This window comes from Nerophis ophidion, linkage group LG15 (genome assembly GCF_033978795.1).
Source record: "Nerophis ophidion isolate RoL-2023_Sa linkage group LG15, RoL_Noph_v1.0, whole genome shotgun sequence".
In the NCBI taxonomy this organism is placed as follows: domain Eukaryota; kingdom Metazoa; phylum Chordata; class Actinopteri; order Syngnathiformes; family Syngnathidae; genus Nerophis; species Nerophis ophidion.
The window spans coordinates 45201512-45221342 of NC_084625.1; the positions used below are offsets into that span (position 1 = coordinate 45201512).

At 40.7% G+C, this 19831-nt stretch overlaps 1 long non-coding RNA gene across 1 annotated transcript in view; it reads right to left on the minus strand.

The window, feature by feature from the left end:
- Positions 1 to 3895: 3895 nt before the first annotated feature.
- The window catches only part of LOC133569870 (uncharacterized), a 36514-nt gene continuing 20578 nt past the window's right edge, over positions 3896 to 19831 (minus strand). The window contains exons 5-6 of the long non-coding RNA XR_009809955.1: positions 15230 to 15450; positions 3896 to 5746 (exon numbers count right to left, since the gene is read on the minus strand). This is a non-coding gene — a long non-coding RNA (uncharacterized LOC133569870). The remainder of the gene's footprint in view (positions 5747 to 15229; positions 15451 to 19831) is intronic.

Sequence of the window (19831 nt, forward strand, 5' to 3'; positions counted from 1 at the left end):
TATCGCTCTTTTTGCGATGACGTCAGAACGTGACGTCTTCGAGGTAATACAGCCGCCATTTTCATTTTCAACACATTGCAAACATTGGGTCTCAGCTCTGTTATTTTCCGTTTTTTCGACTATTTTTTGGAACTTTGGAGACATCATGCCTCGTCGGTGTGTTGTCGGAGGGTGCAACAATACTAAAAAGGAGGGATTCAAGTTGCACCACTGGCCCGAAGATGTGAAAATGTCTGCCGCCAGACCCCCATTGAATGTGCGAGAGTGTCTCCACATTTGACCGGCGATGACAGACATGGCACAGAGATGTATGGATAACCTGAAGATGCATTTGCAACGATAAAGTCAACGAAATCACAAAGGTGAGTTTTGTTGATGTTGACTTATATGCTAATCAGACATATTTGGTTGCGGCGTGACTGCCAGCTAATCGATGCTAACATGCTATGCTAATTGACGCTAACATGCTATTTACCGGCGGTGCTAAAGCAGACATGGCACAGAGATGTATGGATAACCTGCAGATGTATTTGCAACTATAAAGTCAACAAATTCACAAAGGTAAGTTTTGTTGATGTTGACTGCCAGCTAATCGATGCTAACATGCTATTTACCGGCGGTGCTAAAGCAGACATGGCACAGAGATGTATGGATGACCTGCAGATGCATTTGCAACTATATTACGTTTCCTTCCACCCACATTTAATACGAAAAAAACACTCACCAATTGAAGGCTTTAAGTTGCTCCAGTGTCACGAGATGCGAAAGTCCTGATCGTTTGGTCCGCACATTTTACCGGCGATGCTAACGCAGCTATTCGGCCATGCTATGGCTATGAATAGCGTCAATAGCTATTTGCTCAATAGCTTCAGTTTCTTCTTCAATACTTTCATACTCCAACCATCCCTTTCAATACATGCGTAATCTGTTGAATCGCTTAAGCCGCTGAAATCCGAGTCTGAATCCGAGCTAATGTTGCTATATCTTGCTGTGCTATTCGCCATTGTTTGTTTACATTGGCAGCACTGTATGACATCACAGGGAAATGGATAGTCGCATCGCAAATACCGAAAATCAAGCACTTTAAAGCTCTTTTTTTAGGGATATTCCAGGACCGGTAATATTTTGAAAAAAAATTCAAAAAATACAACAAGCCACTGGGAACTGATTTGTATTGTTTTTAACCCTTTTGAAATTGTGATAATGTTCCCCTTTAACATTAAAAGGAAACAACATTGCACCCACTATTTGAGAAGGACTGGCTTAAAATGCAATAAAATAAGGTCATTACTTTTTGTTCAAAATTTGTGAAAATGAGCGCAAAGCAGGAAACAACGTCACACCGGTTCAAAAGTTCAGTCTGAGTTGAACATGACAATATTTGTCCAGACTCGACTAAAAAAAGGGGGACAGTGGCGGGGTGGATAAGACGTCACCCTATCAGACCCGTCCTATCGACGCTGATCACTTTCAGAGCTGCTATCACTGTTAGCATCGCAAACACATTAAAGTCACATTTCCACATATTTGACCTTAGCTTTGGTAAAATAACTAACTGATCCATACTGTGTCACTTCAAATTATATTTTTTCTTCATTTTATTAAGCAAATTCTGTTGGCTCTATATGTTTTCTGTGCAGATTTGGTATTCCTTTAAAATACTTGTCATTAAGGTTAAAAGTAAGTTCAATTATTTAAATGTGCTAGGTTGTGGGACACACCTTTTAAGCCATATTCAAACAGTTACAATTATTAAAATTTCATGAACTGGCAGAGTATAACATCCTTAAAATAATGTATAAAGCACATGCAACAATTCTACCAAACTACATTCAAAACAGATTTGTAAAAAGAGAAAGTAATTATAATCTGAAAGGCACTGAAATCTTTAATAAAACTGGATTTAGAACAGTCACAATGGAAATAAGTATTTTAATTTTAATTATTAATTGGTTTATGTGGACCCCGACTTAAACAAGTTGAAAAACGTATTCGGGTGTTACCATTTAGTGGTCAATTGTACGGAATATGTACTGAACTGTGCAATCTACTAATAAAAGTTTCAATCAATCAGAGGTGTTAGTTTATGGAACAATCTTGACAGTGGAATAAAAACATCGTACATCTCTTTCTGTATTCCAAAAAAAAATAAAAAATCATGATGAAAATATATGACGAAATATAATTATTTTTTTTATTATTGGTTTAATTGTTGTAAAATCAAAATATGGTTTTGTCGATGCCAACATTGAAAGTTAATTGTTGTATTTGTGAAAATAAGGGCAGATATAACTTTTTATCGTCTTTCTGCTACTTTTCATTTATATTTTACTTTAATGTTGATTGATTTTTATTTTATTTTATTCCATTGTTTGATTTTTTTTAAATAATGAAATAAATTGTGAATTATATTTATATGGCGCTTTTCTCTAGTGACTCAAAGCGATTTACATAGTGAAACCCAATATCTAAGTTACATTTAAACCAGTGTGGGTGGCACTGGGAGCAGGTGGGTAAAGTGTCTTGCCCAAGGACACAACGGCAGTGACTAGGATGGCGGAAGTGGGAATCGAACCTGCAACCCCCAAGTTGCTGGCACGGCCACTCTACCAACCGAGCTATACCGCACCTAAATAAATAATTGAACCAAAAAAATGTTGTTAAAATAAAGTTAGAAAAAAAAGGAGCTCTTGGTCATTTCCGGGGTTCACTCATCCCACAGACACGAGTGTCTTCTCCCACGGTTTCGAAGCAAGGTGTGGTTTAAAAGTGGCCGTTGTTTCAAAATGATTAGTTCCAGCGCCAACATTAAAGTGCATGTCGCTGCCACTACTGCACGTGTGGAAAAGAACTACTAGTCCAAAGATTGTGCCTGACTGAAAGGAGGCTCACTTTGTCCATGTAATTTCACTGTCGAAAAAACGTGCTCAGTGTCTGAGAGTGAGACCTCTTGTATCCAGTTTAGAATACGAAGATGAACCAATTTATCAGTGACGGCAAAGTTATTGAGTTCATTTTCATTTATTGTTTGATTAGTGACTATCATCTCGGGATGGGCGGTATGGCTCGGTTGGTAGAGTGGCCGTGCCAGCAACTTGAGGGTTGCAGGTTCGATTCCCGCTTCCGCCATCCTAGTCACTGTCGTTGTGTCCTTGGGCAAGACACTTTACCCACCTGCTCCCAGTGCCACCCACACTGGTTTAAATGTAACTTAGATATTGGGTTTCACTATGTAAAGCGCGTTGAGTCACTAGAGAAAAGCGCTATATAAATATAATTCACTTCAGGACAACGATTGTATTCCTTTTTTTTAATGCCTCAGGACATCAAATTCAATGCTTTTTAAAGCCATTTATAGCCTTAATTATCACAAAATCCATTAAACTACTTTTGATGATTTCTACTGACATGCGGATAAAAAACAAAAAATAACTAAATGTGACCAAGCTGGGTAACGTTTGCTATGGTCTATAATGCATCACAAGCAACTATCAGAAATGCATTATATACATCATGAGACATGCAAATATAAATTAAATACACAGAGGACATAAGTAAAGGAAAGTAAATGAGCTCAAATATACCAACAAACGAGGCATAATGATGCAATATGTACATACAGCAAACCTAAATAGCATGTTAACTTGATTAGCTTGTCGTCATGCACTGACCAAATATGCCTGATTCCCACTCCAACAAGTCAATAAAAGCAACAAAGCTCACCTTTGTGCATTCACGCACAGCATAAAAAGTTTGGTGAACAAAATGAGACTAAGAAGGAGTGTCATAAATCACGTCTTTCTGTGGTAGCGTCTGAGAAAGTTGTACGTGTCAACCAGGAATGTCCAAACTTTTTCCACTGAGGGCTGCACACTGAAAAATCAAAGCAACCGGGTGCCATTTTCATATTTTTTATTTTAAAAACCAATACAATATATGTATAGAAAATATACATTTTGGCTTCCACTCAGTTATGATCCCGGGGACCCCAAAGGGTTTTGGTAAAAAAAAAAGTTAAAAATGTGTAATTATTCAGTAATATTATTTTCATTATTATTCAAGTTTTAAATCCCTAGATCAACATTAGGAAAAAAAAATTTAAAAACACAAACTATGCAATATTTTCACCCAATAACATTTTTTAGGTGGAATATTTGAGATTATATAATAATTGGAGCCTTAATTTTGGATTTTGATTCATTATTATTTTTTGAGCAATGACACTTAACAAATCACACTAAACTAATTGGGGATTCAAAAGTGTCCTACTCATTAAAGTGTTAAAAAATACATTATGTATATATTTTTTTAACGGTTTACTTTTAGCACAATAATCTCGAGATCAACTTCAGATATATTCGTCAATTTTAAGTTTTATTGTTTATGTTTTTTGTTTGTTTGTTTTAGGCCCTTCTTTAAAAAAACAACTCAGTTTTTTGTAAAGCAAAACACAAAATAGGCAACATTTTCCCCCAAAAATATCTCAAAGTGGAATATTTATTGTGACGTAATTGAAGCCTTGAATAGGTCAATAATTCAAAATGACTGATTTTGATTCATTATGATTTCTTTAAAGAAAGAAACAGCCTGCATGGCAGCTTCGTGTTAGTAAAGCATTGCGACATTTTCTTGTTACATTTCACCTGTTTTCTCTTTTATACCACTTTTTATGTTTTTAATTTTTTTCAATTGTATTTTCAAAATGGGCCATGGGGCCTAAAAAAATGACCTGCGGGCCGCACTTTGGACACCCCTGGTGTAAACAAACTACAGTGAGTTCAAGGGCCGCCGAAATTAGTAGGACAAAACGGCGCTTGCCAAATACTCTCGTCAGTGAAGCATGTTAAAATAAACAGTGGGATTTCTAACACATAGAAAGGTTTGTGTCATGTTTGTCTTCCTAAACAAACCATATGAAAACAGAAATATACTTCCCCCACCATATTTTTCCATCCATCCATCCATTTTCTATCGCTTGTCCCTTTTGGGGTCACGTGGGGGTCGCTGGAGCCTATCTTAGCTGCATTCGGGCGGTAGGCGGGGTACACCCTGGACAAGTCGCCACCTAATCACAGGGCCAACACAGATAGACCACATTCACACACTAGGGACCATTTAGTGTTGCCAATCAACCTATCCCCAGGTGCATGTCTTTGGAGGTGGGAAGAAGCCGGAGTAACTGGAGAGAACCCACGCAGTTACGGGTAGAACATGCAAACTTCATTCAGAAAGATCCCGAGCCCGGGATTGAACTCAGGACTACTCAGGACCTTTGTATTGTGAGGCACATGCACTAACTCCTGTACCACCGTGCTGCCCCCCTTTTTTATATAATTTTGAAAAATCTCCAGGGAGTAAAGTTGCCGACCCCCGACTTAAGAGGACAGCGACACAAAGAGAAGACACTTTGGAGGTCATACCTTAAAGCCCAGCTTGAGAACGTGGTCAACTTTGCTTTCGGTCCTCTCCAAGGTTTCTCATAGTCATCATTGTCACCGACGTCCCACTGGGTGTGAGTTTTCCTCGCCCTCATGTGAGCTCTACCGAGGATGTCGTTGTGGTTTGTGCAGCCCTTTGAGACACTAGTGATTTAGGGCTATATAAATAATCATTGATTGATTGATTGATTGAACTACTAAAGGTTGTCCAAGTTGGCTCGACCCTGCCTGAATGCCAGGCAGCGCGGCCGGATCTGCTTGTCGAGGCTGTAGTCGAGGTCTTTGCCCCCCGTCTTCAGCTCCACCACCTGCGGTAACACGAGACATTTTTCAAGTGTCAAACAAGGACTTACGCAAACGAGTAGCTTGGCCGCATCCTGCATTTTGGTTTGAAGGTGTCACGATGCAAGGTGGACGGAATTCAATCACAGGGAGGTAATTAAAATGTTATCCAGCAGATTAAAGGTGCGGCTGCCCGTGAGTGCCCACGGTTAAGTGCTTTTCTAAATATAGCGCCGCCATTGAACATCTGCTCCAATATATATTGGCCCCAAGCTCTCTTTTCATTAGCTTTAGAGCAGTTAGCGCTTGATAAAATGTGCTCATCACGGTTCATAAAGACGGCTTTATCATGACATCATAATGTCTGCGGGGGGGTAGGAACAGCCAGCGCTTCTCCTCTTTGCACGAACACGAGAACCTGTATGTTATGTAATAACAGGCACGCTCATCCATCCATCCATCCATCCATCCATTTTCTACCGCTTATTCCCTTTTCGGGGTCGCGGGGGGCGCTGGCGCCTATCTCAGCTACAATCGGGCGGAAGGCAGGGTACACCCTGGACAAGTCGCCACCTCATCGCAGGGCCAACACAGATAGACAGACAACATTCACACTCACATTCACACACTAGGGCCAATTTAGTGTTGCCAATCAACCTATCCCCAGGTGCATGTCTTTGGAAGTGGGAGGAAGCCGGAGTACCCGGAGGGAACCCACGCATTCACGGGGAGAACATGCAAACTCCACACAGAAAGATCCCGAGCCTGGATTTGAACCCAGGACTGCAGGAACTTCGTATTGTGAGGCAGACGCACTAACCCCTCTGCCACCGTGAATCCCCAGGCACGCTCATGTCACTATTTAATATTTATGCATGTTGGTCATTTTAAAGGGGAACATTATCACAATTTCAAAAGGGTTAAAAACAATAAAAAAAAATCAGTCCCCAGTGGCTTGTTTTATTTTCCGAAGTTTTTTTCAAAATTCTACATCTCCCGGAATATCCCTAAAAAAAGCTTTAAAGTTCTTGATTTTCGCTATTTATGATGCAACTGTCCATTTCCCTGTGACGTCATACAGTGCTGCCAATACAAACAACATGGCAGTTATCACAGCAAGATATAGCGACATTAGCCCGGATTCAGACTCGGATTTCAGCGGGTTAAGCGATTCAACAGATTACGCATGTATTGAAACAGATGGTCGGAGTATGGTGGCAGATAGCGAAAACGAAATTGGAGAAGAAATTGAAGCTATTGAGCGAATATCTATTGACGCTATTCGGCCATAGCATGGGTGTACCCAATGAAGTGGCCCATAGCATGGCTGCCTTATTAGCATCGCCGGTAAAATGTGCGGACCAAACGATCAGGACTTTAGCATCTTGTGACACTGGAGCAACTTAAATCCGTCGATTGGTAAGTGTTTGTTTTGCATTAAATGTGGGTATCTAGTTTCAAATGTACATACAGCTAGCGTAAATAGCATGTTAGCATCGATTAGCTGGCAGTCATGCCGCGAGCAAATACGTCTGATTAGCACATAAGTCAACATCACAACAAAACTCACCTTTGTGATTTCGTTGACTTAATCGTTGCAAATGCATCTGCAGGTTATCCATACATCTCTGTGCCATGTCTGCCTTAGCATCGCCGGACAAATGTGCAGACACTCTGGCACATTCAATGGGGGTCTGGCGGCAGATTTCTTGCCAGTGGTGCAACTTGAATCCCTCCCTGTTAGTGTTGTTACACCCTCCGAAAACACACCAACGAGGCATGATGTCTCCAAGGTTCCAAAAAATTGTCGAAAAAACGGAAAATAACAGAGCTGAGACCCGGTGTTTGCAATGTGTTGAAAATGAAAATGGCGGGTGTATTACCTCGGTGACGTCACGTTCTGACGTCATCGCTAAAAGACCGATAAACAGAAAGGCGTTTAATTTGCCAAAATTCACCCATTTAGAATTCGGAAATCGACTAAAAAAATACATGGTCTTTTTTCTGCAACATCAAGGGATATATTGACGCTTGCATAGGTTTGGTGATAATGTTCCCCTTTAAGCATTATGGAGTCGCATTGATTTCACAGAACGCAGCCCAGAGTTTGGTATTTCCTTCAACAACAACTGCATATCATGGCAGACTTCACGAGAGCCAACAGGCTAACCTCCTCCAACCTCCAGGGACAAAGCAACGAACAATGGAAGACCGGGCTACCTGCTGCGCCGCTCCCAGTCTGTGGAACGCTCTCCCTGACCACCTGAGGGCACCACAGACTGTGGATGCTTTTAAAAAAGGCTTAAAAACCCTTTCTTTCAAAAAAGCCTTTTTATCAGATTTATGCGTGCTAGTTTTGGCTATTAGGCTGTCCTAGTTTTTTTGGGTTTTTTTCGAGAGAGGCATTGTGTCACATCTATGGGATCATGTTTTGTTTCGGTCATGTTTGGTTTTGTTTTTTGGACATTCAGTTCCTGTTCCTGCACTTCCTTGTTTGTTTTATTACCATAGCAACTCATTAATTTTCACCTTGTCCTCATGTCACGCCCCTGTCCTCATGTCTCACACCTGTTTGCACTTATAATGGCCATTATTTAAACCTGTAGTTGCCAGGTGGTCAGGTGGCGACTTTTGTCAAGATTTGGACTATGGGATGGTTTGTTTTTCCGATGCAAAGGAAAGGTGGCATGAGCAAGATGTGAATGTAAGTACATATTTATTTCTTTACTGACAAACTACAAACAAGGGAAGCAAACAAAAGGCGCGCACAAGGGCGGAGAACAAACTTGACTAGAAAACAAAACAAGCACTATGGCATGACTATAGACAAAAAAACTCAACTGTGACATAACAAAACCAAAAAACGTACGTGGCATGAGCAGGAGGGAAACTATGGGCAGAGTGATTAGCAAACATGGAAAGGCATGAAGGGAGTAGGAGTAAAGTCGCTAGGCTGACCACCTGGCAAATACATGTTTAAATAATACAGGTGATTAGTGCCAACAGGTGTGAGAGATGAGGACAGGGGCGTGACATGAGGACACGGTGAAAACTAATGAGTTGGCATGGTAACAAAACAAACCAGGAAGTGCAAACATAGGAACATGACAAAACCGAACATGACCAAAACAAAACGTGATCCCATAGACGTGACACACTGAAATTCGTGAGTCTCCCGTAAAATTCGGGAGGGTTGGCAGGTATGGTTTAGCAGTGTTGAAAGATACACAAAACACAACAATTTAATCTGGTAGCATTTCACTTAAAAGCCATATGGGTTCAACGGTACAATTGGACGTTACAACAGAGCTCAATAGATGAGAGCCTCTGTGACGTCGAACAAAAGTGATGCTGATAAGCTTCACAAGACTGTTGAGTCAAATGTATGTGGAATGAAAGTCGTTCCTCCTATTGACTCATTCTTATGTGTGATTATGTGCTAATGTAGGAGAATTACTGTGGTTATCAGGCTCTGCTGGCTATCTGGCGGGGGCAAATGGAGGGCAGGCTGCTCCCGGGTGTGTGCCTAATCTTCCACAAATTGTTTTCCCTACGCTGTTTGCCGAGGCCGCATTGTGACCGGGCCATTTCAGGTGCTGTTTGAGAGGAGCTAATAAGACGCGTTAAGGCCCTGAGTAAACAGTCGGGGAGCCTGGCCTTGCGCTTGGGGACCAGACGTGCCTGAGAGTTGCCGGTAGCTTCTGTGAGGCGTGCTGAGATCATCTCAGGAGGAAAAGGCAGCGGGGAACGGTCAACAGTGTGGTTGTGTTCCCACCACAGCCTCCATAGCGACGTGCTTTATCTCAACGGGGGGCATAAGAAGTGGCACACAACCAGCAAAATGAATTATTAACGCCACAAAGAGGGTTCAAACAGAGAGAATACATCGAAGCTGCAGAAAAACACCATGTCAGGGAGCTCCTTCAACTAAATGTTCTGCAAACGCTAATGAAAGACAAAATGAAAGAAAAGCGGCAAAAAACATGCAAAGGCCCTATTTAAATCGTGCGTGGTAATGACTGCAGATTGCAAATATAAAATTTGAGTATAACATGTAGGATCCTACTGTGGAAAGATCAGTAATACTGACCGACTAACCCTACGCGTGGTCTTGATGGGATATGTCGTCTACCACTAGCTCTTTGGTCCACGGGCACCGCCAAAATCAACCAAAAGTGAAAGATCCTAAGTGGGCCTGTAAAGACAGCGTTAATATATTTCAAAATACGTTGCCTGAATGGCAACATATGTTGCTCCAAGACCTGTGTGGACAGTTCAGCATTAACGGTGCCTTCACAGATGTGTAAGTTACCCATGCCTTGGGTACTAATACACCCTCATACTATCAGAGATGCTGGCTTTTGAACTTTACGCCCATAACAGTCCGGACGGTTCTTTTCCTCTTTGGTCCGGAGGACACCACGTCCACAGTTTCTGAAAATGTTTTGAAATGTGACTTCGTCAGACCACAGAACACTTTTCCACTTTGCATCCTTCTTAGAGGAGCTTGGCCCAACAAAGTCGTCCCCGTTTCTGGGTGTTGTTGATAAATGGTTTTGGCTTTGCAAGGCAGAGTTTTGGGGGTTAGGGACATATTGAAGAACACAGCGCTTCCGTAATGTTTTCAGATCAACTTGGAGACACAAATTGAATGTGTTGTTTTTAGGTTGGTCTCTCCAAAGCTTTGGAATAAATTGCAAATTACCTATTCTGTTCTGGGTGATCATTTAAACTCAGTTTATGTGTCATCAAAAGAACCTGGGATTGACTAGTAACTTAAATTCCCTTGGAAGAACATCTGGTCCTAACGCAACAAACGCAACAAGGGTCAATATCATTATTGGAACAAAAATTGAGACACCCTCAAAAATTAATGTATATCACTGCTGTGATCCCAGTTACCCAAGCCTCTCCCGGATTGACTACGATGAAATTCAAGCCCAACTCCTCCACATTACCCTCGTAGCTCTTAAAAAAAGAGAAGGTTCCGGTACATTCAGGGGTCCAGCAAGGCCAAGAAGAGCCTATGGAAAGGATTTACAATGAAATCAGATTCATTGATAAGATGCTAACAAGAGAGTGATTGCGAGCAAAACACAATCCAACTGAAGCACATCAGCTTCTGATTCACTTGTGTCTAACTTTATAAATGACAATTCTCACCTTGACCTTAAAAGCTATTAAGCAGCACAGGCGGGCAGGTGGCACATAAAAGCCAAAAGCTAATGTACTGGAATAGTTAGGAAAAAGAGCTCATTGGAGACATTAAAATATGCAGGTCCTTATAAATGATAGTGTTAAAACCCTGACCACATCAGCTAAATGGATTATAAATCTGGAGCATTTCCATAATGCATGCATCTTAAACACACAAACGCACATAAATCACAGCTATTTCCTAAACACAGGTTAATAGCGGAACTTAAAGCTTTGTCTGTTTTTTATGCAAAATAATCCATTTAGTATTTCAGTGGTGGCCAGTGCTCGTTTGAGAGCATATGTGACGCATGGCCCCCTGAAACCTATCAATAACACTCATGTCGGGAAGAGGCAGCACTCCCGCCTTGTTCTTTCAATGGCGCTTACTTTATTTACGAGTGTTTATTGCCAGAAATTGTGCCAAAATGGCTAAGGACATTAAGAATTAATTGTTATGGGCCAGGCATTTTAATATAAGTGAGTGCAGTGGCAGCGCAATTAAAGCAGATCGTGGCACCATCAGGTGGAATAATTGCCAACAACTTTACAGGTGCATTCTGTTTGCTGCCAAATAAATCTTTTAATTTACAACATTTGGGATCAGTAAAATTATAATGCCTTTAAAAGGCATCACCATCTATCAGAAGAGGCCTGCAGGGTGAGGACAGATTTGGTCTCACCTTCATAGTTAGCAGTGACGTGCGGTCAGGGGAGGCAGGAGAGGCAGTGCCTCACCTGTGATCATTCAAAGAAATAAAATATATAATGATTGTAATTGTTATTTAGCGTCACCAATTTGGATAATTTTTTCTTCAAAATCGCTGAATTTTTGCAACCCCCACGTAAACTTCTCTGTCTGCCGTGTGTTGCTGAGCGTTCAAAACGGCAGAGAAAAATGTCTGAGGTGAGGCAAACAGTTATCATGTCTCACGATAGGGGCGCTCATGATCAGAGACATACGGTGGCGTAAGCGAGTCAAGTGCCGCAGCGAATAACATGTTTTGTGTGTTGGTTGAGCCATCAAAACGGCAGAGAAAAAAGTCTGAGGTGAGGCAAACAGTTCTTGTGCCTCACGTTAGGGGCGGGCGCTCATGATCCCAGACATACGGTGGCCTCAGCGGGTAAGGGCCGCAGCGACTTATTTTTTTCCGTCTCATGCACCCCGACTTTCAACATGGATGACTATATTTCCGCACTTAAACAGTTTTCTAAAGCGGACTTTCAAGCGAAGCAGGAGATAATTACTAAAGAAAGACCAACGCCGGCGCTGAAAGATTTGTTTCAATCAGCAGGACGGAAAGTAACCCGCTCTTTCAAAACGGAGTGTTATACGTGAAAAGACTGGCTTTGTGGATGTTCTGCAAGAAACCGCCTTTTCTGCTTTACTTGCCTTTTTTTTTCAACCTGTGGAACTGTGTGGACACAAATGGGATTTTGTGACCTAAAGAATTTGCAAAGAAGCCTCACCAAACATGAGCGGTCGGACGCTCAAATTCAAAGCTAGATTGCGCTAAAAATGTTTGGGATGACGAGGATAGACTTGGCTTTGGATGAACAGCGGCGACTCAACATCAGTGTCTACAATGCTAAGGTAAATAGGAACTGAGAGATTTTAAAAGATGTCATCAATGCCACCTGCTTCCTCGCCAAACAGCAGCTCGCATTTCGTGGAAATGATGAGAGTAGGAGCTCTGCTAATCGCGGCAACTATGTTGAACTCTAATAAGACTTTTAAAACTGAAGGAAGTGAAGGAGAACTTTTACCAGAAAGTGACGGATATTTTTATCCAGAAGAACCGGCCCATGGACTTCATTTATAATGTAAGACAGCGGTAACATTATTTTTGTTTTGTTTTTATTAAATGCACATTTTGTGGGCGACAGTTTGTATGTGTAAAGAATGCAGAAATGAAACATAACTCGTAAACTGCTGCCAATCAAATGGCAAATAATCTGCGCAGAGTGCATACTGTATATTTGTAAATCTGATTCTGATTACGTCAGTGCCTCACCAGCTATAAACCTCACCGCATGTCACTGATAGTTAGGGACCACTCATGCCTTTCTTCATTAGACATCATTAGAAGTTCATTTATTTCCCATGAAGACTAAAGTCAGCAATAAGCAAAAGACGCCAATTTCATTCATGTTTGACCATTTGAGGGTTTCAATCTTTGCGCCTGTCACGAGTGTGACAAGTGAAGAAGAGGGATGACGAGCAGCCTATATTCTGATCTTCAATCCCATTTGGGTGAGTACCCCTTAGACAAGCCACTCCCGCCTGTAATGCATCACCCCCACAACAATGGCAGACATTAATGAACAGTATTAATCTCCTGTGTCTTTAGAGCAGGCGAGTGCACGTACAATGTACGCCGCCACGGTTGTGATGCAATCCTAGTCTATATGAAGGCTGTGCTTTTTATTCCACCAATAACCACACTAACTAAGAAGTATCAATGGGCCGCGCTAACCTACATTGGTATTGAGGGAGAAAAAAATAACTTAAAGGCCTACTGAAACCCACTACTACCCACCACGCAGTCTGGTAGTTTATATATCGATGAAATATTAACATTGCAACACATGCCAATACGGCTTTGTTAGTTTACTAAATTACAATTTTAAATTTCCCGGGAGTTTCGTCTTGAAAACGTTGTGCAATGATGACGTGTACGCAAGACGTCACGCGTTTTTAGGAAGTATGAGCGCTGCGCACACACACAGCTAAATGTCGTTTGCTCTAACGGCATAATTACACAGTATTTTGGACATCTGTGTTGCTGAATCTTTTGCAATTTGTTAGATTAATATTGGAGAAGTCACAGTAGAAAGATGGAGTTGGGAAGCTTTAGCCTTTAGCCACACAAACACACGGTGATTCCTTGTTTAAAATTCCTGGAGGTGAAACTTTACTATGGATCAGAGCGCGGTCAAGCGAACATGAATCCAGACCAAATGTCAACCAGAAGGTTTCAGTGAAAAGATTGTGGTTAAAAATCGCTTCTTACCGGAGGAAAGCTGAGCTTGTGCCGTCCATGAAGCTGCCGTCGACTCCCCTGAGACACTGGCGTCAACACACCCGTGGACACACCCTTCCGACTATCAGGTAATATTAAACTCACAAAAAAACTAGCAACACAATAGAAAGATAAGGGATTTCCCAGAATTATCCTAGTAAACGTGTTTAAAAACATCGGAATCCGTCCCAATGCAATCGCGTTTAATTTTTTTTAACCCTTTTTTTTTTTCTAGTCCGTCGCTATCAATATCCTAAAACACGAAACTTTCATCCTCGCTCAAATTAATGGGGGAATTGTCGTTTTCTCGGTCCGAATAGCACTTTTTGTTGGAGGCTCCCATTGAAAACAATGTGAATATGTGAGGAGCCATCACACGTGTGACGTCATCGTCTGCGACTTCCGGTAGAGGCAGGGCTTTTGTCTTACCAAAAACAGTTGCGAACTTTATCGTGGATGTTCTCTACCAAATCCTTTCAGAAAAAATATGGCGATATCGCGATATGATCAAGTACGACACACAAAATGGACCTGCTATCCCCGTTTGAATAAGAAAATCTCATTTCAGTAGGCCTTTAAGGTCGGGTTGATTGAATGTCCAACTAATTAATTTCGCCCCCATTATTTATGACTTGAAATGGAGAGCGGAGCATGGAAGGACTCCAGAGAATCCACTGCTGAGTGTAAAAGAGATCAAAATGCTATTAGCACATGCTTTGAAGGCTTATTTATGTGCTGTCTGTGTGCTGCCTGATTTAGGAGCGGACAAATGCGATGGCTACACAAACAAGAGGTAGGAATCGTCGGCTAATGGAAGCTCTAATTGAGAAGCCACCGCTTGTCATGTGGTCATTTTGCTCTGGTTGAGTTGATCGTCACACACACTCACTCACAAACACAGACACACACACACTCACACACACAAGCGTACAGGGATGAAACGTTACTTGCTCATGTGTTAAAGGACCATTTGTAATAAATAGCCCGAGAGGAAAAAAGGGCTAAACATCAAGCTGATTTATCCTTTAGCCGAACCAGAACACATTTTTTTTACCCCAAAAAAATGAGATCAAGTTCTCCAAACATTGCAGTTTCTAGAAAAAAACAGTGAGGGCCGTCTTGACAATGATTAAACTTCAACTCGGCTCTTAAATCAAGCCTGGCTGTGTGAATAGCAAACAGCTCATAAATCTTCACATATTTCACGTTGGCCACAGGCTTTTTGTGTTTATTTGAAAACCGGCAAACACCTGCGATCTGTTGGTGCTAATTAGCAGAGCAGGCACTCACCTTTCTCAGGATCCTGCCCAGGAAGTAGTAGTGTCGCGTGAAGGATTCTCCCACCAGCATCTTGGCGATGGGGTTGGGGGTCCTGAAGACGCCCTGGTTGGGGTTGCAGCGTGACTTTTGGAGCTTATAGAGGACCTCCCAAAAGATACCGCCTCCATCTATGCCCTCTACACCATGAGTGTTCAGCAGGTGGACCCTAATTATTTTCTTCAAGTCTGGTTCTGAAAAAAAAAAAAAAAAAATGTTGTCACAACAATCTTTTAATTTATTTTCAAACAGCATATAGAAAAAAAGTTGGAGATAGATAGATAGATAGATAGATAGATATATAGATAGATAGATAGATAGATAGATAGATAGATCTTTATTGATTCCTTCAGGAGAGTTCCCTCAGGAAAATTCAAATTCAAGGCATAGTCAATTCTCCACAAAGAGGAAAGTACACACAACAGAAGACATTTATTGAGTATCATCTACTGCAGAGATTCTCAAAATGTGGTACAGGTACCTCTAGTGCAGGGGTGTCAAACTTTATATATATATATATATATATATATATATATATATATATATATATTAGGGGTGTTGGAAAAAATCGATTTGAATATGAATAGAATACGTTGTGCGATTCAGAATCGATTCTCATTTTTAAAAAATCGTTTAAAAAAAATAAAAAATGTGTTGTTGTTTTTTTAATCAATCCAACAAAACAATACACAGCAATACCATAACAATGCAATCCAATTCCAAAACCAAACCTGACCCAGCAACACTCAGAGCTGCAATAAAGACACAAACACGACACAGAACAAACCAAAAGTAGTGAAACAAAAATGAATATTATCAACAACAGTATCAATATCAGTTATAATTTCAGCATAGCAGTGATTAAAAATCCCTCATTGACATTATCATTAGACATTTATAAAAATAAAAAAAAGAACAATAGTGTCACAGTGGCTACAATTGCATCGCATCTCATAAGCTTCACAACACACCGTGTCCAATGTTTTCACAAAGATAAAAAAAGTCATGCTTTTGGTTCGTTTAATAGTTAAAACTAATTTACATTATTGCAATCAGTTGATAAAATATTGTCCTTTACAATTATAAAAGTTTAAAAAAAAAAATCTACTACTCTGCTAGCATGTCAGCAGACTGGCGTAGATCCTGCTGAAATCCTATGTATTGAATGAATACAGAATTGTTTTGAAACGGAAAAATATCGTTTTTGAATCGAGAATCGAATCGAAAAAATCGATAAATTATTGAATCGTGACCCCAAGAATCGATATTGAATCGAATCGTGGGACACCCAAAGATTCACAACCCTAGTATATTATATATATATGTTTATATTGTTTTAGTTTATTTCTGTTTATTATTAGTATTAATGTATTACTATTTCTTTTTTGTTTATTTAATTGATGTATTTGTAGATACTGCTTTGTATTTTTGTTTTTTTTGCTGTTTCTTTTTTGGGGGGGGGGGAGGGTTTGGTGATAGGATGGTGATATGGTTGGGATATAAACAAAAAATATTTTGACATGTAGGGCAGACAACAGATCTATGATGTATGAGAACACGATGTAATGGATAGGAATGTCTGATGCTGGATGTCAATAAAAATAAAATGAAATAAATAAATAAATTAAATTAAATTAAAAAAACAAGTTGTTTTAGAGGACTTTGACGGCAACGCTGGTTAGCCGCATCTTCCTAGCACGCCCCCCAAAAAAAGAAATGTGTGTTCTTATCTCTCAGAATGATTGTGAACGACAGGCAAAATTTCCCCCAGAAGTGCGGTTCCCTTTTATGGCAGAGCTGCACAACCCTATGTAGTACCATACCGTACTCCAATACAAATCTGATGTTTTGTCTTTTTATGTTCCTTGGTGTTTGCGGAGTACAAATACATAGGAAGGGGAACATTAAGATGGAGTTCCTAAACCAAAGTCATTGCCAGAGAAGTAAAAAGGGCTAAAAAAAAAAAAATGTTTCTTCATTTTGTCTTATTTTTTTAGGCAGCAGAGAATACTCGCACTTCTTACATGCAACAAACCAACATATAAACAGATTCGCTGCATCTTAATAAATGTTTTTGTTTCAATTTTTTTTTTTCCAATTCAGCAGAATATTCTAATCCACCTGCTAAAAGGTCATCTTTGACAATAATTCATGCGACAATAAATCAGCGGCTATAACTTATAGACACACAAATGATATACATCATGTCCCTATACTACTCTTTTTAATCAGACTGCCACAGCTCAAGTGGCCCTTTCAATTCAAAACACAAAGGAGGTGACTTAAAATAATTGATTCTGCTTTTATGTGATCCATTAGAATATTCGCGACCGCCATTATGCGCCGCACTGAGATCCGCTTCTCAGCTCGAGGCGAGTAACTAACCTTGATTTCTACCTTGATCCTGGATATAAAGATTTTATAAACCTGAACACGACTTTTAACAGAGTGTGAGGTATTACTGTAGCGCCAGCACGAGTCAAAGGAGTTATATATTGTTTTTATGGAGAGAGTTTGTCATAGGCTTCTTTGTAGATGTAGTTGTGTTGGTTGGTGACGATGGTGTTTCACAAATTCTGTGCCCAACAGAAAATAACAGAAAAGTACTGCGTGCCACATTTGGCTTAAACAAGGGACAAGCGGTAGAAAATGTATGGATGGATGGAACAGGTTGATGAAAATCACAATTAAAAACATTTGGTACAAAAACTTCCATTTTTTTTTCCATCCATTTTCTACCGCTTATTCCCTTAGGGGTCACGGGGGGCGCTGGTGCTTATCTCAGCTACAATCGGGCGGAAGGCGGGGTACACCCTGGACAAGTCGCCACCTCATCGCAGGGCGGTACAAAAACGTATAAATACAATAATCCAACCAGTTTCTAATATTTTGCCCCAATTAACAAAACTACAAGTAAAGCGGTAACCTGGTTTTGAACACTCTTTATCTTATGCCGAGAGTATAGAGCTGGTCCACAGTTCCACGACCAGGACGATCAGACAAAAACTCAAAGCTCCAATATCGGTATCATGTGAAAGTGAAAAAGTTATACCGGGACACTGAACATATGTAAGTGTCTGAAATGGATTAATCGCATTCACAATATTGCTTATGGGAAACATTGCTTCCGTTTTTGGATGACTTGTCCTTGGTCTGACCTTTTGGAACGGACTTCTAACAAAACTCGAGGTACCACTGTACATTAAAAATTAACATTGTTGAAGAAAATATCACCACATGGGCTCAGGAAGACTTCAGAAAACCACTGTCACTAAATACAGTTTGTCGCTGCATCTGTAAGTGCAAGTTAAAGCTCTACTATGCAAAGCGAAAGCCATTTATCAACAACATCCAGAAACGCCGCCGGCTTCTCTGGGCCCGAGATCATCTAAGATGGACTGATGCAAAGTGGAAAAGTGTTCTGTGATCTGACGAGTCCACATTTCAAATTGTTTTTGGAAATATTCGATATTGTGTCATCCGGACCAAAGGGGGAGCCAACCATCCAGACTGTTATCGACGCAAAGTTCAAAAGTCAGCATCTGTGATGGTATGGGGGTGCATTAGTGCCCAAGGCATGGGTAACTTACACATCTGTGAAGGCACCATTAAAGGCCTACTGAAAGCCACTACTACCGACCACGCAGTCTGATAGTTTATATATCAATGATGAAATATTAACATTGCAACACATGCCAATACGGCCGGTTTAGTTTACTAAATTACAATTTTAAATTTCCCGCGGAGTTTCTTGTTGAAAACGTCGCGTATGATGACGCGTGTTTGTGACGTCTCGGGTTGAAGCGGACATGTTAGCCCAGCACCACACACGGCTAAAAGTTGTCTCTTTTCATCGCATAATTCCACAGTAATTTGGACATCTGTGTTGCTGAATATTTTGCAATTTGTTCAATTAATAATGGAGACTATAAAGAAGAATGCTGTTGGTGGAAAGCGGTGTATTGCAGCTGCCTTTAGAACTGAAACACAGCCGGTGTTTCTTTGTTTGTTGTGAAGCTTTAACACAGAGCGGTCAAGCGAACATGTTTCTCTACGTCAACCAGCAAGTTTTTGGATGGAAAAATTGTGATATTAAGTCAGCTCTTACCGGAGACTTGAGTGGATTATGCAACCTCCTCCTGTAGCTGTCAAAAAGGTAGCTGTGATCTTGGCTCCCCTCAGAGACACTGGCGTTCACCGCAGCCCTCCGACTTTCAGGTATGACTTTATAATCTCACTAAAACACTATTAACATGATAAGCAGATAAGGGATTTTTCAGAATTATCCTAGTAAATGTGTCTAATAACATCTGAATCGCTCACACTGCTGTCGCCTGGGTCTGTCGCCATTTTTTTTTTTCCAAGCGCCTCACTCTAACTTTCCTCATCCACGAATCTTTTATCCTCGCTCAAATGAATAGGGAACTCGTCCGAATTGCACTTGTTGCTGGAGGCTATGATTATAAACAATGTGAGGAACACTACAACCCGTGAGGTCACGCGCACATCGTCTGCTACTTCCGGTACAGGCAAGGCTTTTTTATTAGCGACCCAAAGTTGCGAACTTTATCATCA